This window comes from Aegilops tauschii, chromosome 6 (genome assembly GCF_002575655.3).
Source record: "Aegilops tauschii subsp. strangulata cultivar AL8/78 chromosome 6, Aet v6.0, whole genome shotgun sequence".
Classification (NCBI taxonomy): domain Eukaryota; kingdom Viridiplantae; phylum Streptophyta; class Magnoliopsida; order Poales; family Poaceae; genus Aegilops; species Aegilops tauschii.
The window spans coordinates 143,461,862-143,485,487 of NC_053040.3; positions in this window are offsets into that span (position 1 = coordinate 143,461,862).

The window sequence follows — 23,626 nt, forward strand, 5'->3', positions numbered from 1 at the left end:
CACCTCCGCATTCAACACACGTACGGTGCAGCGACGTCTCCTCCTTCTTGATCCAGCAAGGGGGAAGGAGAGGTTGATGGAGATCCAGCAGCACGACGGCGTGGTGGTGGATGTAGCGGGATCTCGGCAGGGCTTCGCCGAGCTTCTGCGAGAGGGAGAGGTGTAGCAGGGGAGGAGGGAGGCGCCCAAGGCTGTTGTATTGCTGCCCTCCCTCCCCCTTTATATAGGCCCCCTGGGAGGGGGGGCGCCGGCCAAGTCCCATCTAGATGGGGGGCGGCGGCCAAGGGGCTGCCTTGCCCCCCAAGGCAAGTGGGGCGCCCCCCACCCTAGGGTTTCCAACCCTAGGCGCAGGGGGAGGCCCATGGGGGGCGCCCCAGCCCACTAGGGGCTGGTTCCCTTCCCACTTCAGCCCATGGGGCCCTCCGGGATAGGTGGCCCCACCCGGTGGACCCCCGGGACCCTTCCGGTGGTCCCGGTACAATACCGGTGACCCCCAAAACTTTCCCGGTGGCCGAAACTTGACTTACTATATATAATTCTTCACCTCCGGACCATTCCGGAACTCCTCGTGATGTCCAGGATCTCATCCGGGATTCCGAACGACTTTCGGGTTTCCGCATACTCATATCTCTACAACCCTAGCGTCACCGAACCTTATGTGTGTAGACCCTACGGGTTCGGGAGACATGCAGACATGACCGAGACGCCTCTCCGGTCAATAACCAACAGCGGGATCTGGATACCCATGTTGGCTCCCACATGTTCCACGATGATCCCATCGGATGAACCACGATGTCGAGGATTCAATCAATCCCGTATACAATTCCCTTTGTCAATCGGTATGTTACTTGCCCGAGATTCGATCGTCGGTATCCCAATACCTTGTTCAATCTCGTTACCGGGAAGTCTCTTTACTCGTACCGCAATGCATGATCCCGTGACTAACGCCTTAGTCACATTGAGCTCATTATGATGATGCATTACCGAGTGGGCCCAGAGATACCTCTCCGTCACACGGAGTGACAAATCCCAGTCTCGATCCGTGCCAACCCAACAGACACTTTCGGAGATACCCGTAGTGTACCTTTATAGTCACCCAGTTACGTTGTGACGTTTGGCACACCCAAAGCACTCCTATGGTGTTCGGGAGTTGCACGATCTCATGGTCTAAGGAAAAGATAGTTGACATTGGGAAAGCTCTAGCAAACGAACTACACGATCTTTGAGCTATGCTTAGGATTGGGTCTTGTCCATCACATCATTCTCCTAATGATGTGATCCCGTTATCAACAACATCCAATGTCCATAGTCAGGAAACCATGACTATCGGTTGATCAACGAGCTAGTCAACTAGAGGCTTACTGGGGACACGTTGTGGTCTATGTATTCACACATGTATTACGATTTCCGGATAACACAATTATAGCATGAACAATAGACAATTACCATGAACAAAGAAATATAATAATAACCATTTATTATTGCCTCTAGGGCATATTTCCAACAGTGTCCCACTTGCACTAGAGTCAATAATCTAGTTACATTGTGATGAATCGAACACCCATTGCGTCCTGGTGTTGATCATGTTTTGCTCTAGGGAGAGGTTTAGTCAACGGATCTGCTACATTCAGGTCCGTATGTACTTTACAAATATCTATGTCTCCATTTTGAACACTTTCACGAATGGAGTTGAAGCGGCGCTTGATATGCCTGGTCTTCCTGTGAAACGTGGGCTCCTTCGCATGGGAGATAGCTCCAGCGTTGTCACAGAAGAGAGTCATCGGGCCCAACGCATTGGGAATCACCCTAGGTCGGTGATGAACTCCTTCATCCAGACTGCTTCCTGTGCTGCCTCCGAGGCTGCCATGTACTCCGCTTCACATGTAGATCCCGCCACGACGCTTTGCTTGCAACTGCACCAGCTTACTGCTCCTCCATTCAAAATATACACGTATCCGGTTTGTGACTTCGAGTCATCCAGATCTGTGTCGAAGCTAGCGTCGACGTAACCCTTTACGACGAGCTCTTCGTCACCTCCATAAACGAGAAACATATCCTTAGTCCTCTTCAGGTACTTCAGGATATTCTTGACCGCTGTCAAGTGTTCCATGCCGGGATTACTTTGGTACCTTCCTACCAAACTTACAGCAAGGTTTACATCAGGTCTGGTACACAGCATGGCATACATAATAGAACCTATGGCCGAGGCATAGGGGATGACACTCATCTTTTCTATATCTTCTGCCGTGGTCGGGCATTGAGCCGTGCTCAATTGCACACCTTGCAATACAGGCAAGAACCCCTTCTTGGACTGATCCATATTGAACTTCTTCAATATCTTGTCAAGGTATGTACTCTGTGAAAGACCAATGAGGCGTCCCGATCTATCTCTATAGATCTTGATGCCTAATATATAAGCAGCTTCTCCAAGGTCCTTCATTGAAAAACACTTATTCAAATAGGCCTTTATACTTTCCAAGAATTCTATATCATTTCCCATCAATAATATGTCATCCACATACAATAAGAGAAATGCTACAGAGCTCCCACTCACTTTCTTGTAAACACAGGCTTCTCCATAAGTCTGTGTAAACCCAAACGCTTTGATCATCTCATCAAAGCGAATGTTCCAACTCCGAGATGCTTGCACCAGCCCATAGATTGAGCGCTGGAGCTTGCATACTTTGTTAGCATTCTTAGGATCGACAAAACCTTCCGGCTGCATCATATACAATTCTTCCTTAAGGAAGCCATTAAGGAATGCCGTTTTGACGTCCATCTGCCATATCTCATAATCATAGTATGCGGCAATTGCTAACATGATTCGGACGGACTTCAGCTTCGCTACGGGTGAGAAAGTCTCATCGTAGTCAACCCCTTGAACTTGTCGATAACCCTTAGCGACAAGTCGAGCCTTATAGATGGTCACATTACCATCCGCGTCCGTCTTCTTCTTAAAGATCCATTTGTTTTCTATGGCTCGCCGATCATCGGGCAAGTCAGTCAAAGTCCATACTTTGTTTTCATACATGGATCCTATCTTGGATTTCATGGCTTCTAGCCATTTGTCGGAATCCGGGCCCGCCATCTCTTCTTCATAGTTCGAAAGTTCACCGTTGTCTAACAACATGATTTCCAGGACAGGGTTGCCGTACCACTCTGGTGCGGAACGTGTCCTTGTGGACCTACGAAGTTCAGTAGTAACTTGATCCGAAACTTCATGATCATCATCATTAACTTCCTCCCCAGTCGGTGTAGGCACCACAGGAACATTTTCCCGCGCTGCGCTACTTTCCGGTTCGGAAGGGGTGACTATCACCTCATCAAGTTCCACTTTCCTCCCACTCAATTCTTTCGAGAGAAACTCCTTCTCCAGAAAGGACCCGTTCTTGGCAACGAAGATCTTGCCTTCGGATCTGAGGTAGAAGGTATACCCAATAGTTTCCTTAGGGTATCCTATGAAGACGCATTTCTCCGACTTGGGTTCGAGCTTTTCAGGTTGAAGTTTTTTGACATAAGCATCGCATCCCCAAACTTTTAGAAACGACAGCTTAGGTTTCTTCCCAAACCATAATTCATACGGTGTCGTCTCAACGGATTTCGACGAAGCCCTATTTAAAGTGAATGCGGCAGTCTCTAAAGCATAGCCCCAAAATGAGAGCGGTAAATCGGTAAGAGACATCATAGATCGCACCATATCCAATAGAGTGCGATTACGACGTTCGGACACACCATTTCTCTGAGGTGTTCCAGGCGGCGTGAGTTGTGAAACTATTCCACATTTCCTTAAGTGTGTACCAAACTCGTGACTTAAATATTCTCCACCACGATCAGATCGTAAGAATTTTATTTTCCTGTCACGTTGATTCTCAACCTCACTCTGAAATTCCTTGAACTTTTCAAAGGTTTCAGACTTGTGTTTCATTAGGTAGACATACCCATATCTACTTAAATCATCAGTGAGAGTGAGAACATAACGATATCCTCCGCGAGCCTCAACACTCATTGGACCGCACACATCGGTATGTATGATTTCCAATAAGTTGGTTGCTCGCTCCATTGTTCCGGAGAACGGAGTCTTGGTCATCTTACCCATGAGGCATGGTCCGCACGTGTCAAATGATTCGTAATCAAGAGACTCCAAAAGTCCATCTGCATGGAGCTTCTTCATGCGCTTGACACCAATGTGACCAAGGCGGCAGTGCCACAAGTATGTGGGACTATCGTTATCAACTTTACATCTTTTGGTATTCACACTATGAATATGTGTAACATCACGTTCGAGATTCATCAAGAATAAACCATTGACCAGCGGGGCATGACCATAATACATATCTCTCAAATAAATAGAACAACCATTATTCTCGGATTTAAATGAGTAGCCATCTCGAATTAAACGAGATCCAGATACAATGTTCATGCTCAAAGCTGGCACTAAATAACAATTATTGAGGTTTAAAACTAATCCCGTAGGTAGATGCAGAGGTAGCGTGCCGACGGCGATCACATCGACCTTGGAACCATTCCCGACGCGCATCGTCACCTCGTCCTTTGCCAGTATCCGCTTATTCCGCAGTTCCTGCTTTGAGTTACAAATATGAGCAACCGCACCGGTATCAAATACCCAGGAGCTACTACGAGTACTGGTAAGGTACACATCAATTACATGTATATCATATATACCTTTGGTGTTGCCGGCCTTCTTGTCCGCTAAGTATTTGGGGCAGTTCCGCTTCCAGTGACCACTTCCCTTGCAATAAAAGCACTCAGTCTCAGGCTTGGGTCCATTCTTTGACTTCTTCCCGGCAACTGGCTTACCGGGCGCGGCAACTCCCTTGCCGTCCTTCTTGAAGTTCTTCTTACCCTTGCCCTTCTTGAACTTAGTGGTTTTATTCACCATCCACACTTGATGTTCTTTTCTGATCTCCACCTCCGCTGATTTCAGCATTGAATATACCTCGGGAATGGTCTTTTCCATCCCCTGCATATTGAAGTTCATCACAAAGCTCTTGTAGCTTGGTGGAAGCGACTGAAGGATTCTGTCAATGACCGCGTCATCCGGGAGATTAACTCCCAGCTGGGATAAGCGGTTGTGTAACCCAGACATTCTGAGTATGTGCTCACTAACAGAACTGTTCTCCTCCATTTTACAGCTGAAGAACTTGTCGAAGACTTCATATCTCTCGACCCGGGCATGAGCTTGGAAAACCATTTTCAGCTCCTCAAACATCTCATATGCTCCATGTTTCTCAAAACACTTTTGAAGACCCGGTTCTAGGCTGTAAAGCATGCCGCACTGAACGAGGGAGTAATCATCAGCACGTGATTGCCAAGCGTTCATAACGTCTTGGTTCTCTGGGATTGGTGCTTCACCTAGCGGTGCTTCTAAGACATAATCTTTCTTGGCAGCTATGAGGATGATCCTCAGGTTCCGGACCCAGTCCGTATAGTTACTGCCATCATCTTTCAGCTTGGTTTTCTCTAGGAACGCGTTGAAATTGAGGACAACGTGGGCCATTTGATCTACAAGACATAGTGTAAAGATTTTAGACTAAGTTCATGATAATTAAGTTCATCTAATCAAATTACTCAATGAACTCCCACTCAGATAGACATCCCTCTAGTCATCTAAGTGAAACATGATCTGAGTTAACTAGGCCGTGTCCGATCATCACGTGAGACGGACTAGTCAAGATCGGTGAACATCTCCATGTTGATCGTATCTTCTATACGACTCATGCTCGACCTTTCGGTCCTCCGTGTTCCGAGGCCATGTCTGTACATGCTAGGCTCGTCAAGTCAACCTAAGTGTATTGCGTGTGTTCCGAGGCCATGTATGTACATGCTAGGCTCGTCAACACCCGTTGTATGCGAACGTTAGAATCTATCACACCCGATCATCACGTGGTGCTTCGAAACAACGAACCTTCGCAACGGTGCACAGTTAGGGGGAACACTTTTCTTGAAATTATCATAAGGGATCATCTTACTTACTACCGTCGTTCTAAGCAAATAAGATGTAAAAACATGATAAACATCACATGCAATCAAATAGTGACATGATATGGCCAATATCATTATGCTCCTTTGATCTCCATCTTCGGGGCACCATGATCATCTTCGTCACCGGCATGACACCATGATCTCCATCATCATGATCTCCATCATTGTGTCTTCATGAAGTCGTCACGCCAACGATTACTTCTACTTCTATGGCTAACGCATTTAGCAACAAAGTAAAGTAATTTACATGGCGTTATTCAATGACACGCAGGTCATACAAAATAATAAAGACAACTCCTATGGCTCCTGCCGGTTGTCATACTCATCGACATGCAAGTCGTGATTCCTATTACAAGAATATGATCAATCTCATACATCACATATATCATTCATCACATCTTCTGGCCATATCACATCACATAGCACATGCTGCAAAAACAAGTTAGACGTCCTCTAATTGTTGTTGCAAGTTTTTACGTGGCTTGTATAGGTTTCTAGCAAGAACGTTTCTTACCTACGTAAAACCACAACGTGATTTGCCAATTTCTATTTACCCTTCATAAGGACCCTTTTCATCGAATCCGTTCCGACTAAAGTAGGAGAGACAGACACCCGCTAGCCACCTTATGCAACTAGTGCATGTCAGTCGGTGGAACCTGTCTCACGTAAGCGTACGTGTAAGGTCGGTCCGGCCCGCTTCATCCCACAATACCTCCGAAACAAGATAAGACTAGTAGCGGCAAGAAGAATTGGCAACATCAACGCCCACAACTGCTTTGTGTTCTACTCGTGCATAGTAACTACGCATAGGCCTGGCTCATGATGCCACTGTTGGGGATCGTAGCAGAATTTTAAATTTTTCCTACGCTCACCAAGATCCATCTATGGAGTATACTAGCAACGAGGGGAAAGGAGTGCATCTAGATACCCTTGTAGATCGCGAGCGGAAGCGTTCCAATGAACGTGGTTGATGGAGTCGTACTCGCCGTGATCCAAATCACCGATGACCGAGTGCCGAACGGACGGCACCTCCGCGTTCAACACACGTACGGTGCAGCGACGTCTCCTCCTTCTTGATCCAGCAAGGGGGAAGGAGAGGTTGATGGAGATCCAGCAGCACGACGGCGTGGTGGTGGATGTAGCGGGATCTCGGCAGGGCTTCGCCGAGCTTCTGCGAGAGGGAGAGGTGTAGCAGGGGAGGAGGGAGGCGCCCAAGGCTGTTGTATTGCTGCCCTCCCTCCCCCCTTTATATAGGCCCCCTGGGAGGGGGGGGCACCGGCCAAGTCCCATCTAGATGGGGGGCGGCGGCCAAGGGGGTGCCTTGCCCCCCAAGGCAAGTGGGGCGCCCCCCCACCCTAGGGTTTCCAACCCTAGGCGCAGGGGGGAGGCCCATGGGGGGCGCCCCAGCCCACTAGGGGCTGGTTCCCTTCCCACTTCAGCCATGGGGCCCTCCGGGATAGGTGGCCCCACCCGGTGGACCCCCGGGACCCTTCTGGTGGTCCCGGTACAATACCGGTGACCCCCAAAACTTTCCCGGTGGCCGAAACATGACTTCCTATATATAATTCTTCACCTCCGGACCATTCCGGAACTCCTTGTGACGTCCGGGATCTCATCCAGGACTCCGAACAACTTTCGGGTTTCCGCATACTCATATCTCTACAACCCTTGCGTCACCGAACCTTAAGTGTGTAGACCCTACGGGTTCGGGAGACATGCAGACATGACCGAGACGCCTCTCCGGTCAATAACCAACAGCGGGATCTGGATACCCATGTTGGCTCCCACATGTTCCACGATGATCCCATCGGATGAACCACGATGTCGAGGATTCAATCAATCCCGTATACAATTCCCTTTGTCAACCGGTATGTTACTTGCCCGAGATTCGATCGTCGGTATCCCAATACCTTGTTCAATCTCGTTACCGGGAAGTCTCTTTACTCGTACCGCAATGCATGATCCCGTGACTAACGCCTTAGTCACATTGAGCTCATTATGATGATGCATTACCGAGTGGGCCCAGAGATACCTCTCCGTCACATGGAGTGACAAATCCCAGTCTCGATCCGTGCCAACCCAACAGACACTTTCGGAGATACCCGTAGTGTACCTTTATAGTCACCCAGTTACGTTGTGACGTTTGGCACACCCAATGCACTCCTACGGTGTCCGGGAGTTGCACGATCTCATGGTCTAAGGAAAAGATACTTGACATTGGAAAAGCTCTAGCAAACGAACTACACGATCTTTGAGCTATGCTTAGGATTGGGTCTTGTCCATCACATCATTCTCCTAATGATGTGATCCCGTTATCAACGACATCCAATGTCCATAGTCAGGAAACCATGACTATCGGTTGATCAACGAGCTAGTCAACTAGAGGCTTACTAGGGACACGTTGTGGTCTATGTATTCACACATGTATTACGATTTCCGGATAACACAATTATAGCATGAACAATAGACAATTACTATGAACAAAGAAATATAATAATAACCATTTATTATTGCCTCTAGGGCATATTTCCAACAGAATGGCCTTCTGAATGGTTCTACATTGAGGACGTCGCACTTCCCGACCCAGTTCGGAAGGGTCTTCCCAAATTTGCAAGCGTTCCGCTAAACAAACGCCACAGTTGGCGTCCCCGGAGTCTTGAAGAGGATGACAGTGCGGAAGTTGGTCAACTCATGAGCAAGATAAAGACGCTCGCCCAGTCCGGATTAACAATACTTGAGGTAATGGCAACCTCAATAGTGTGAGGGGTTCAGCCACTTCAATACAGAGGGCTTCCAATGTGGCACTATAATGGGGAGGACGACGCCTCCCGCTGTGGTCGGAAAGGTCTGGACACCCCCGCCGCTCTGGCCAAGATACTGGCCGGACTGTTTAAAGGGGAGGAGGAGGAATTCCTTCGCATCAAGCGCAGAGATGGGTGCTCTATGTATGACCCTCCCAGTTGGGTAAGTCCTGACCCCTCTGCTTTTACTCATTCTACTTTCCAAGTCATCTTTAATGAACTCTTAATCCGTCTATTTATAACAGCACTGGCGAAAGATCACCGAGGGGCTTCACAGCCCCGCCCCACAGCCAGAGAACAACAACCGGGAGCTTGATCCTGGGTTTGAAGAGGACCCGGATATATTCGTGGTACTTGCGGAAGGGGTGTTTTACCAGGCGAGCTACGATGGCACGGAAGTGGCCATTATTGCCGATTATCCTGGTCTTGTTCCTGCTTCCTACGTAAGTTATCAGGAGAAATCCCCCCGAAAGAGTTTCCTCGCACTGCCTCACCCACCGCGCTGTCTCTTGCTCCAAAGGGGATGCGTTCGGCACGTCATGCTACCCCGGGGGCGACTCCAAAGAGAGCGGCTCCTGCGCCGAGCAAGGCCTCTAAAAGGAAGACCGGTGAAGACACGGCCAGGCCTTCGTCGAAGAGGTATGGATTTCAAAGTATGCTTTAGTAGTCACATCCATCTGTGACTGTTATGTTTGTCCTGTATCAGGAAAAAGGTTCGCCGAACTATGTCCGGGAATTCAGCCAGTCGTACTCCCAACAGCCGGGGTGCAGACCCTGCCGGAGAGACGGGGGCCGATACGGGAATGACACCGGATTGTCCTTCGGCCGAGGGCTCGGAAGATATGTCCGTCACCAACTCGGAAGCGGAGAGCGCCATGAATCATCGGCGCCAGAGGACCGTTTTACGGGACCTTGGCTTCCCAAAAGATGCGTTTGATGCCTTCAGCTCGGCTGACGCATACATCCGAGCTGCTCGAGATGGGCTGGGCAGAGCCACAAAGCAGCATTTAACGGATGTGTAGGTAAGGTTTCTTTTGTCCGAATAGGATAACCACATGCTAGTAGCCCCCGAGACTGAAAGCAGTTGGCACAACTGATTTAAGGATCGTTGTATGACCAGGTTCTTACGGAGAAGAACAACCTGCTAGCTCAAGAGCTGGAGCAGTGTCGGACACAGCTAAATGCTGCTACCGCCGAACGGAAAAAGTCCAAGAAGGCATCCTCTGGTAATGTTCCCCTCCATCGAGGAATAACAATTATATACCAGCTGTGCTAATACTATTGCTTATCTCATAATAGGATCATCAGATCAACTGGAAGAGAAGTTGAAAACTGCTCAAGCGGGAGAGAAAGAGGCAAAAAGACTATGTGCAGCCAGCGAGCGTGTTCTGACCCAAGTCAGGAAAAACAAACTCCAGGATTCAAACACCAAACTGGGCAAAGAACTGAAAGATGTGCGGGCCCAGCTAGCTGACTCCGTGAAGGAATAAAAAACTGCGAGGCGGCATATTCAGTACGTGGCCGAATTTACCTTATAATAGTTTGGAGGTAAAAGTAGCTGATATAGCTATGATTGCAGGTATGTTGACGGGCCGTCCCAAAGAGGAGGTGTCCGGATCATCAAGTGATCTTCTGCAAGGGCTGTCGCAATTGCACGAGCAAGCTCGGCAGGCAATGCAGAGTGTAGCCAAGGCCTTATGGCCATCCGCCTATGGAGGAGCTTGTAGAGCTGTTCAAGGGAGCGAGGCAGCGTATCCGACTATGGAATATATCAGCCTGTCGGGAGGGTGCGCGAGAGGCCTGGGCCATGGTGAAAACGCGGTATACCAAGCTGGATCCAAATCACATGGCCCGGGTCGGACCGCTAGGGTCAAATGGGGATGAAATTCCCGTTAGTTTAGTATATGACCAAGTAGAGGTGGCCGCTAGATATTCCCAACAGGATTGTAAGTTAGACCGCCTGTTGGACGGTATAGAGGAGGAAGTTTTTGAGTCCTAAGTGACTATGTACTTTCCTTCTAGCTGGATTGTAAAACGATTGTCATGGCCGACCTTTTCGCTTCGACCTCTCGACCCGAAGGTGCGGAGTGTTTTCCGAATACCTGAGCGGCAAAATAAACCGGGGTATGTGTGAAAACCAGGTGTAGGGGTCATAGTTGCTTAAACAGACAAGTTGTATCCGACTAGTTATGTTATATTACATTAAAATTGTAAGAAACATCTTCCAAAGAGAATAGTTCCGTTAAGGGTTCCTTTCCCTGGGTGTGCATGCATCGATGTGCATGTCCGGACTGTGATGAAGAAACCACAATGTGTATAGCTTCCGGGGGTTCACGATGGAACGAATGCAAAAACACCTTTAGTTCACCGACCAAATATTCCCTTAAGAACGCCAGCTTTCGGCTTCACCCAGTCTGAGGTACACATCCGGATGACCCGACAGTAACAATCGCAGAGGTTCTCCCTTTATGCCCTAGCCGAACTAACAGGAACGTAGGGCATAAGCACAGGAGCCAGGCAACCCAGCTTGGCCCAAACTTAAGTCATATCGATGCATATAATGGCGAAGAAAAGGTACATATGGGAGAAAACGCATATGTGATGAGCTTGATGCTCGGAAAATAATAATAGCAAGCTTCTGTACAAGAAGCCCCCAGGTATAATAGACGTACATACTTGAAGATGTATGCGTCGGGGGTGCACGGTCTAACCGCATGAAAGCTTTTAAGGCTAAAGAGGAAAAACGAAAAGAGAAAAAAACGATGGAAACAATAGGGGGAAGGAGACGAACAAAGAGTTCGGCGCTAGGCATAGAATCTTCGGAGTCTGGCCGCGTTCCAGGGGTTCAGCTCTAGTCAATTGTCTGATGCATCACGCAAGCGGTATGCCCCTCCGGTGAGAACTTCGTCGATGATGAAGGGACCCTCCCACTTGGGCTTGAGTTTGTCCTTTTTCTTCTCCGGCAGGCGTAGAATGAGTTCGCCGATGTTATAAGTTTTGGCCCGCACTTCTCTGCTTTGATACCTACGAGCCTGCTGTTGATAAAATGCAGAACGGGCTTTTGCAATGTCGCGCTCCTCCTCCAGGGCATCTAAGCTGTCCTGCCGATCGAGCTCGGCCTCTCTCTCTTCGTACATGCGCACTCGAGGTGAGTCATGAATAATGTCGCAGGGTAGCACTGCCTCTGCGCCGTACACAATGAAGAAAGGTGTGTATCCGGTAGTGCGATTGGGCATGGTCCGCAGCCCCCAGAGTACAGAGTCGAGCTCCTCAACCCAGTGCTTGTATGATTCTTCCAAAGACCGCACTAGTCTAGGCTTAATGCCGCTCATAATAAGACCATTGGATCTTTCGACTTGACCGTTTGTCTGTGGATGATAGACAGAGGCGTAATCAAGCTTGATGCCCAGATTAGCGCACCAGGTTTTCACTTCGTCGGCTGTGAAGTTGGATCCGTTATCAGTGATGATGCTGTGTGGAACACCATAACGGTGTACGACGCCGGATATAAAGTCTATTACTGGTCCGACTTCGGCCGTTTTAACTGGTTTGGCCTCTATCCACTTGGTGAATTTGTCCACCATGACCAGCAGATATTTTTTCTTATTGCTTCCTCCTTTAAGGAGTCCTACCATGTCCAGTCCCCAGACCACAAAAGTCCAAGTGATGGGGATTGTTTGTAGGGCAGTGGGGGGGGGGGCATATGGCTTTGGTTAGCGAAGAGTTGGCATTCGGCGCAACGTTGGACAAGGTCCTGTGCATCTGCTCAGGCCGTCGGCCAATAAAATCCTGTACGGAAGGCCTTGCTAACAAGGGCCTGAGCTACGGCGTGGTGCCCGCCGAGACCGGCATGAATCTCAGCCAGGAGCTGCCGCCCCTCCTCCTCGGAGATACACCTTTGAAGGACTCCGGTAGCGCTTTTCTTATAGAGCTCTCCGTCGTGAATGCGGGCCTCATTCTGATCCTCAGGAAGTTCTTTCCTATTAAGGTAGGCCAGGAAGGGTTCAGTCCATGGGGCAATGACTACCATAATGAGATGGGTCGACGGTGTTATTTCGGTGGCTGAGCCGCCGATGATATCTGTGTGTTCAGAATCTGGGGTTGTGTTCGGATCCGGACTAGTGTTGCCGCTTTCCCCTGCCACACCACGAATGGCTTAAAAAGCCTTTCCAGAAAGATATTAGGTGGGACGGGGTCGCGCTTGGCGCCAATACGAGCGAGAATGTCCGCCTCTTGATTACTTTCTCGGGCCACGTGATGGAACTCGAGCCCCTCGAACCGAGCCGACATTTTTAGGATGGCATTACGATAAGCTACCATCTTGGGATCTTTGGCATCGAAATCTCCATTATTTGAGATATTGCAAGGTTTGAGTCCCTGCGCACCTCTAGGTGTTGTATGGCCATGGAGACAGCCATCCGAAGACCATGCAATAAGACCTCGTATTCGGCTGCATTGTTGGAGTCTGTGTATAGTATTTGGAGTACGTACTGAACGACGTCTCCAGTAGGAGACGTTAAAACGACGCCCGCTCCTAGCCCTGCCAGCAGTTTGGAGCCATCGAAATACATAACCCAATTGGAATATGTGCCGTACTCTTTAGGGAGTTCGGCCTCTGTCCATTCGGCGACGAAGTCAGCCAACACTTGGGATTTAATATCTCAATGTGGTTTGTATGTAATATCAAATGGAAGGAGCTCAATGGCCCATTTGGCAATCCGCCCCGTGGCACCGCGGTTGTTTATTATGTCGTTGAGTGGTACTTCGGAAGCCACCGTGATCGAACACTCCTGGAAGTAGTGTCGTAGCTTTCAGGATGCCATGAAGACCGCGTTGCTATATTTTGATAATGGGGGTACCAGGATTTGCATGGTGTAAGGACAGTGGATACGTAGTATACTGGCTTCTGAAGCGGGAATTTGTGTCTGTCCTGTTCTCGTTCAACGACGAGCACGACGCTCACCACCTGATGTGTTGCCTATATGTATAGTAACATGGGTTCGCCGATGTTTGGCGCGGCCAGGATTGGGTTGTGAGGGAGTCCTGGATTAGGGGGTCCTCGGACTGCCGGACTATATACTTTGGCCGGACTGTTGGACTATGAAGATACAAGATTGAAGACTTCGCCCCGTGTCCGGATGGGACTCTCCTTTGCGTGGAAGGCAAGCTTGGCAATTCGGATATGTAGATCTCCTCCCTTGTAACCGACTCTGTGTAACCCTAGCCCCCTCCGGTGTCTATATAAACCGGAGGGTTTAGTCCATAGGACAACAACAATCATAATCATAGGCTAGCTTCTAGGGTTTAGCCTCTACGATCTCATGGTAGATCAAGTCTTGTAATACTCATATCATCAAGATCAATCAAGTAGGAAGTAGGGTATTACCTCCATCGAGAGGGCCCGAACCTGGGTAAACATTGTGTCCCCCGCCTCCTGTTACCATCCGCCTTAGACGCACAGTTCGGGACCCCCTACCCGAGATCCGCCGGTTTTGACACCGACATTGGTGCTTTCATTGAGAGTTCCACTATGCCGTCACGATAAGGCTTGATGGCTCATCTTGTTGTCAAGGACAACATTACCTCGGGGGGAGCCCTGGCTGTAGGCCAAACTCTCTGACTAGGCGGCTTCGTCATGACCGCCCGTTCGGCCGTCGCGCCAACGATGACTTCTCGGGTCATCAAAAACAGCCTCCACGTCGGCTCGAGATTCACCGAGCAGATGGATCCAATAGAGCTCTCTTCCTTGAACGAGCTCTTGGATCGCATGGCCGCCCTGGGAGTCGCTACGGACTATGATCGGATCGGGCTTAAACCCGACCAAAGGGAGATTAACTCTCCGCCGGTCACCCATCAGATAGCGGTGGTGGAGGAGCAATGTAGCGATTCTTCCTCTATTTTGAGGACAAACTATGTCCGGATTCCCGAGCTCTCTGAGCCGGATACCCATCCACAGGAGGACATGGCCCAAGCTTCGAACCTAGAATCAGATAGCGGGCTAGAACTATTGGGCGACATCCCGGAGCCCGAACTGCTAAGCTCGAAAACTCCTCCGCCCCTGGGTCTCGGATCGGGTCAGGGTTTGGACCTAAATCTACCCACCCACCCAGAGATAAGTGATCTTTCCCACATTAGACAAGAGCCCCAAGAGACAGTACATCACTATTGGGCCAGATTCCTCCTTGTAATGAGCAAGGTCAAGGACTGTCGCGAGGAAGACGCAATTTCATTCTTTTGCAAAAGTTGCACGGACAAGGGAATCCTCAATGCCATAAGTCGCCGTGACATAGCACACTTCGCTGACTTGGCGGCCATAGTACAGAAGTACTGTGCGATGGAAAGCGCCTGGAAAACCCAAACAAAATTCTGGGATCCTCCGGCTCTCACTAAACCCCCGGTCCGAACTAAAAGGGTGTATTCTCGTAAGTCACCTGATCTAATTACAATGAAACCAAAGCCCACTACAGGGCATGGAACTGTATTGGAGGGATGGCTCAATGGGCCATGCAAAATTCACAGTACAGCGGATACCATGCCAACACACAGCCTTAGAGCATGTTGGATACTCCGGCAGGTGGCCAAGAGCGGCGAGGATCTCCTCATCAACAATACAACAGAGCACCATCCCGTGGAAAATAACAATACAGTATTGACAGTCTTAGAGACCTTCGCCTCAAATAATAGGCGCAAGCGAGCACTCCGCAGCCTTGCCGAAGTCTGCCACGTTGCAGCAATAAATCCATGGAACGACACGGCCATAACCTTCAATGCCAGTGACGAACCTCAATTGCAAACAGCCCGAGCACCAGCCGCTTTGGTCCTTAGTCCAATTGTGGACGGCTTCCGGCTTACTAAAGTGCTCATGGACGGTGGCAGCAGATTAAACCTCATCTACGAGGAAACTCTCAGCAAAATGGAAATAGACAAGAGCCGCATTGAGCAAAGCAGCACGACCTTCAGAGGAATCATCCCTAGTCGGGAGGCACGATGTGCGGGAAAAATCACACTAGATGTGGTATTCGGCACGCTGGAGAATTATAGGTCCGAAGAAATCACATTCCAAGTGCCCCCGTTCAGTAGCGGATACCACGCCCTTTTAGGGCAGGAAGCATTCACGATCTTCCAAGCTATACCCCATTACGGGTACATGAAGCTCAAAATGCCCGGGCCCAATGGAATCATCACTCTAGCTAGTGATCCGGACATAGCACTCCGCGCCGAAAATAAAACCGCCGCACTAGCCCTCGAGGCGTTATCCGAAGCCCTTGCGGCCGAAGAACTAACTACGCTGCGCTCCACAGTGGACAAGGACGACGTGATACTCGACAAAAGACCCAAGTCCACCTCTTTTAAACCAGCGGACGAAATAGTCAAATTCCAGGTCCACCCAACGGACCCTACAAAAACTGCATCCATCGGGGCACAGCTGAACCCCACAACAGACGCCAGACTGTGGGAGTTCTTGCGCGAGAATTGGGACATCTTCGCCTGGCATCCTTCAGACATGCCAGGAATCCCACGCAGGCTGGCCGAGCATAGCCTTAACATTCTAAAGGGGTTCAAGCCGGTCAAGCAGACTCTTCGGCGTTTCTCTGAGCCTAAGCGACAAGCCATGGGAGAAGAGCTAGCCAAGTTACTCGAGGCCGGATTCATTAGAGAAATAAAACATCCAGACTGGCTAGCAAACCTGGTGATGGTACCAAAGAAGGACAAATCCTGGCGCCTATGTGTCGATTTCAAGGACCTTAACAAGGCTTGCCCCAAGGATCCCTTCCCCTCCCCCGCATCGATCAAATTTTTGACGCTACCGCAGGACACGACTCATTGTGTTTCCTCGACGCATACTCTGGATACCATCAAATTAAGATGGAGGAGTCCGATCAAGCCGCAACGACATTTATCACTTCATACGGCCCCTTCTGTTTCAACACCATGCCCTTCGGGCTCAAAAACGCCGGTGCAACCTATCAACGCATGATTCAGACATGCCTGGAAATGCCGGTGCAAAACAGTGGAGGCATACGTAGATGATGTGGTCTTCAAAACCAGACACATCGAATCTTTAATAGATGACTTGAGGCTTACGTTCGACAATCTCCGAACATATGACATCAAGCTCAATCCGGAAAAATGCGTTTTCGGCGTGCCAGCCGGAAAGCTCTTGGGCTTCATCGTTTCCAATAGAGGAATTGAAGCAAATCCGGCTAAAATTCGAGCTCTGTCATAGTTGGCTATCCCAACAGACCTCAAGCAAATCCAGAAATTATCTGGATGCATGGCTGCCTTAAGCCGCTTTATCTCCTGATTGGGAGAAAAGGAACTACCTCTTTATCGCCTTCTTCGACACACTGAACACTTCGAGTGGACGGATGTGGCCATGGCTGGATTGGAAGAAATAAAGGCTGTCTTGGCCAGCAACCCAATCTTGGCCGCGCCAAATATCGGTGAACCAATGCTGTTATATATAGCGGCAACACACCAAGTTGTAAGCGCAGTTCTTGTCGTCGAACGAGAGACGGACGGACATAAGTTCCCGCTTCAATAGCCGGTATACTACGTATCCACTGTCCTCACTCCATGCAAATCACGGTACCCACATTATCAAAAGATAGCATACGCGGTCTTCATGTCATCCCGGAAACTACGACACTACTTTCAAGAGTGTTCAATTACGGTGGCCTCTGAAGTACCACTCAATGACATAATAAATAACCGCGATGCCACGGGCCGGATTGCTAAATGGGCTATTGAGCTCCTCCCGTTCAACATAACATACAAACCACGGCGAGCCATTAAGTCACAAGTACTGGCTGATTTCGTCACCGAATGGACAGAAGCCGAACTCCCTAAAGAGTACGGCGCGTACTCCAATTGGATCATGCACTTTGACGGCACTAAAATGCTGGCTGGTCTGGGGGCAGGCGTCGTCCTGACATCCCCCACCGGAGATGCAGTCCAATACGTACTCCAAATATTATACACAGACTCCAACAACGCAGCAGAATATGAGGCCCTATTACATGGTCTCCGGATGGCAGTCTCCATGGGCATTCAACGCCTAGAGGTGCGTGGGGATTCGAACCTTGCAATATCTCAAATAAATGGAGACTTCGACGCCAAGGATCCGAAAATGGTGGCTTACCGCAACGCCGTCCTCAAAATCTCAGCTCGGTTCGAGGGGCTCGAATTCCACCATGTGGTCCGAGAAAACAATCAAGCGGCGGATATCCTCGCCCGCATCGACGCTAAGCGCGACCCTGTCCCACCTAATACCTCTTGGATAGGCTGTTTAAGCCATCCGTGGTATGGGAAGGAGAGACCGGCAACAATAGTCCGGACCCGGCCACAACACCAGATACCGAACACTCTGACGTAATTGGAGGCTCTGCCACCGAAATAATGCCTTCGGCCCACGTGATTATGGCTGTCATCGCCCCGTGGACAGAACCCTTCTTGGCCTACCTAACTAGGAAAGAACTCCCTGAGGACCCAAACGAGGCACGTTGCATTGTGCGGCGGTCTAAAGCCTACAAGGTCCACGAGGGAGAGCTTTATAAGAAAAGCGTTACTGGAGTACTTCAAAGGTGCATCTCCGAAGAGGAGGGATGGCAACTTTTGACAGAAATTCATGCTGGACTCGGCGGCCATCACGCCGCGGCTCGGGCCCTTGTAAGCAAGGCCTTCCGGATAGGTTTTTACTGGCCGACGGCCCGAGCAGACGCACAGGACCTCGTCCAACGTTGCGTCGGTTGCCAGCTTTTTGCAAACCAAAGCCATCTGCCACCTACTGCTCTCCGAACAATCCCCATTACTTGGCCCTTCGTGGTCTGGGGGCTTGATATGGTCGGACCCCTTAAAGGAGGAAGCCATAAGAAAAAGTACCTATTGGTCATGGTGGATAAATTCACCAAATGGATAGAAGCCAAACCAGTTAAAACGGCCGAGTTCGGACCAGTGATAGACTTCATATCCGGGGTTGTACACCGTTACAGCGTCCCCCACAACATCATCACCGATAACGGCTCGAACTTTACAGCCGACGAGGTAAAAACTTGGTGCGGAAACATGGGCATTAAGCTCGATTATGCCTCCGTCTATCACCCCGAAAAAAACGGTCAGGTCGAGCAAGCAAATGGTCTCATTATGAGCGGCATTAAACCCAGATTAGTGCGATCCTTGAAGGAATCAGATATGCACTGGGTTGAGGAGCTCGACTCCGTACTATGGGGGCTGCGGACCACGCCGAATCGCACTACCGGATACACACCATTTTTATGGTGTACGGCGCAGAGGCGGAACTGCCCTGCGACATCATTCATGACTCACCTCGAGTGCGCATGTACGAAGAGAAAGAAGCTGAGCTTGATCGGTATGACAGTTTGGACGCCCTGGAGGAGGAGCGTGACGTGGCAAAAGCCCGCTCCGCATTCTATCAGCAACAGGCTCGATGGTATCAAAGCAGAGAAGTACGGGCCAAAACTTATAACATTGGCGAAATCGTTCTACGCCTACCAGAGAAGAAAAAGGACAAGCTCAAGCCCAAATGGGAAGGTCCCTTCATTATTGACAAAGTTCTGACCGGTGGAGCGTACCGTCTGCGGGATGCATCGGACAATCGACTCGAGCCAAACCCATGGAACGCGGCCAGACTCAGAAGGTTTTACGCCTAGTGCCGGACTCTGTGTTCGTCTCCTTACCTCCGTCAATTTTTTATATATATCTGTTACCTGTCTTTTCTTTCTTTCTTTCTTCCCTTTTTTCATGGCCTTAAAAGGTTAAAATGTGTCTTGACTACACAATCTTGACGCGCTAGGCGTGCTCATTATACCTGGGGGCTTCTTATACAGAAGCTTAATATAACTATGTTCCGGGCTCTATGCCCCCCGCACATGTGTTACTTTTCCACATGTACCTTTTCTTCGCCATTATATGCATCGATATGACTTAACTTTTGGCCAAGCTGGGTTGCCTGGCTCTTGTGTTTATGCCCTACGTTCCCGTTAATTCGGCTAGGGCATGAGGGGAGTACCTCTGCGATTGTTACTACCGGGTCAGCCGGATGTGTAGCTCAGACTGGGTGAAGCCGAAAGCTAGCGTTCTTAAGGGAATATTTGGTCGGTGAACAAAAGATGACTTTTACTTATTTCAATAAATGCCCCCAGATGTTTATATCCCGCGTCTCTTTTCGCAGTTCGGACATGCACATTAGTGCATGCGTACCCAGGGAAAGGAACCCTTAACGGAACTATTCTCCCTGGAAGATGTTTCTTACTATCCATGTAATATAACATAGCTAGTTGGGTACTTGTCTGTTCAAGCACTTATGACCCCTACGCCTGGTTTCCACGCGTACCCCGGTTTTCACATAACTGAGCGGGTATTCGGATACACTCCGGACTGTCGGGTCTGGAGGTCGAAGCGAAAAGGTCCGTTATGACAAATGATTTACAATCCGGCTAGGGACAATATATGTCACTTGAAGTACACAGACACTTAGACTGACTAAATTCTTCTTCTATACAATCCAACATGATGTCTAGCCTACAATCCTGTTGGGAATACTTTGCGGCTAATTTGATCTGGTCATACACCAAACTGACGGGTATCTCTTTCCCATCAGACCCCACAGGTCCGACCTCAGCCATGTGGTTCGGGTCAGCCTTGGTATATCGAGTCTTCACCATGGCCCAGGCTTCCCTTGCACCTTGTCGGCAGGCAGATATCTTCCATAATCGGAAGCACCGCCGCGCTCCCTTGAGCATCTCTACAAGCTCTCCCATGCCTCCTGGCAGGGAGGCAGAGGGCCACAAGGCTTGGGCAATGCCCTGCATCACCTGCCGAACTTGTTCGTGCAGTTGTGAGAGCTCTGGCAGAAGATCACTTGCAGACCCGGGCATCTCCTCTGCGGGACGACCCGTCAGCATACCTACAGATATAACTCTGTTAGCCGGTTTCTTCGCCGAACTCTATAAAAGTTTGTTCAAGCACTTACTAAAAATGCCGCGTCGAAGCCTCTTATTCTCCTTTACGGAGTCAGCAAGCCGGGCCCGAACATCTTTCAGTTCAACACTCAGCCGGGTATTGGCATCTTGGAGATCGTTTTTCTCCCGCCTAACCTGCGTAAGCACGCGCTCGCCAGCCTTTAACTATCGTTGAGCATGTTGCTCATCCCCTCGTACGACCTTCAGATTCACTCCAGGAACATCTGCAGAATCTTTTGTTAAATTTGCATGCATGCCGCATACTAACCGGTACATGTCATTCTTTTTGATAGAAACAAGTGTTACCAGATGGGGCCTTCTCGGACTCCTTCATTGAGGCAACTGCGGGCCGTAGCTAGGCTTTGCACTCCTCCAGCTCTTGAGACAACTGGGTATTCCTCTCTGTAAGAACCTACGCAAATAATGATCCTTAAATCAGTTGTGTCAACTGTTTCAAGTCTCAGGGGCTACAGATATACATAATTATCAGATTTTCTTACCCGTATATCCTTTACATACTGGTCCGTGGCTCTGGCAAGACCATTTTGAGCAGCTCGGATGTACGCGTCTCCTGAGTTGAAGGCATCGAACGCCTCTTCAGAGAAGCAAGGGTCGCGGAGTACGGCCCGACGACGCCTGTGATTCATGGCACTCTCCACTTCGGAATTCGTAGCGGACAGCCTATCCGCATCCTCTGTAGGAGGAACATCCAGCGTTGTCCCCATGTTAGCATCTGCCTCTAAGTCCGGCTCTGGAGCCCGGCTGGTGGAGGCGTGGCCGGCAGGCTCTCCGGATACGGTCCAGCGAGCGTTTTTCCTGCCAGGAACCATGGACGTCATTATATTTTCAAGATGACAACCACGGAGCAGGGTTCTTTTTCATACCTCTGCAACGGCGTCTCAGTCCTGACCGGCTTCCTTTTAAGCCTACCCGGTTTCGGTGCCCCTTGTTGGTGAGTCACTGCGGGTTCGGCATGGCGTCCCGAGGGCCTTCGCTGTAAGACACCATATGTGTGCGGTAGGTGAAGTGCAAAAAAAGGATCCTTCTCGGAAGTTGGGACTCCGGTTTTACTTACATGCGATGCAGGGAGCAGTCCAGGATAATCGGCTATGATGGCCACCAAGGCACCGTCGCAGCTTAACTAATAGAACGTCCTGTCAATGAGCTCCACAAATGTGTCCGGATCTTCTTCGAGTCCGGGGTCGAGGGCCCGGTCAGGGTCCTCTGGTTGTGGAGACGGGCTATGGACCTCCCTCACAGCTTTTCGCAGTTCCTGCTATGAAATAGCAAGGTAAATACTTATGACGAAGAATGCGGGAAGGTCTGGAGTAAAAAGTAGCAGCTCACCCAGTTTGGGGGTTGTACATGGAGAATCCATCCCGTGGCTTAATGCGGATGAACTCCTCTTCCTCTCCTTTATATAAATCGGACAGTATTTTCGCTAGAGCAGCGATGGAGTCCGGACCTTTACGACCGCAGCGGGTGGCATCGTCTTCTCCATTGAAGTGCCACATGGGTTGTCCCCGATATTGAAGTGGTTGCACCCCCCGCATTATACATATTGACATAACCTCGATTATTGTCAATCCTGATTTGGCCAGCGTTTTTATCCGGCCCATCAGGTAAAGGACCTCTATGTTATCTTCCTCCTGGGGGCTCCGAGGGCGCCAGTTGCGGCGTTTCTTCAAAGGGGCGTTATTGAACTCAAGAAGGCCCATCCGAATAGGGTCCGGAAGGGGAACGTCCTGCATGTAAAACCACTCCGAAGGCCAATCTTCGGATGTCTTCTTAAGAGTACCGGACAGGTATCCAGTCCCGGCGATGCGCCATATCTCGGCTCCGCCCACTTGATATATTGACCCCTCCTGTGTACGGGGTATGAGGCAGAATAGCCTCTTCCATAGCTCGAAATGAGCTTCGCAGCCCAAAAACAGCTCGCAAAGGGCGACGTAGCCAGCGATGTGTAATATGGAGGCGGGATTAAAGTTATGCAGCTGGAGGCCGTAGAACTCCAGGAGCCTGCGGAGGAACGGATGGATTGGAAATCCAAGTCCCCTTAATAAGTAAGGGACAAGGCATACCCGCTCCCCCATGGATGGGTTGGGAAAGCTCTCCGCTTGCTCCCCGCCATTGTAAGTGGCTAGTCTGGCTCGGACGGGGACCATATACGCTAGAGGGAGAAACCCCTGGGTATGTAACTCTACTAATTGGCTATGGGAGATGGAACACTTCTTCCAATTGCCTGGCTTAGTGCTACGGGAGCGAGAGGAGGAGTTGCGATGGCCGGCCATGATGGGATGGGCTTTTCCGGGTGCGCTCCGATGGATACTCGCTGTGGGAGGATGGTGTGATCTGGATCTGGGGATCCCCGGATCTTTAAATAGATGATTTGCTCACAGGGTTAGGGTGGCAAGTGTAAAAATGCCCCGACTTCTCGCATTCGCTCGACACGTGGAAGATAGCCATTATTAGGCGCGGAAGCCAAGGAGTGCAACATTCATGGGAAGCTGAACACTACTCGACAGGTACTCGGAATTTGGAGAAGAACCCGCCTTGCAATGCTGAAGACAATCTGCGCGCCGGACTCATCGTCATTGAAGCCTGGTTCAGGGGCTACTGAGGGAGTCCTAGATTAGGGGGTCCTAGGACTGCTGGACTATATACTTTGGCCGGACTGTTGGACTATGAAGAGACAAGATTGAAGACTTCGTCCCGTGTCCCGATGGGACTCTCCTTTGCGTGGAAGGCAAGCTTGGCAATTCAGATATGTAGATCGACTCCCTTGTAACCAAATCTGTGTAACCCTAGTCCCCTCCGGTGTCTATATAAACTGGAGGGTTT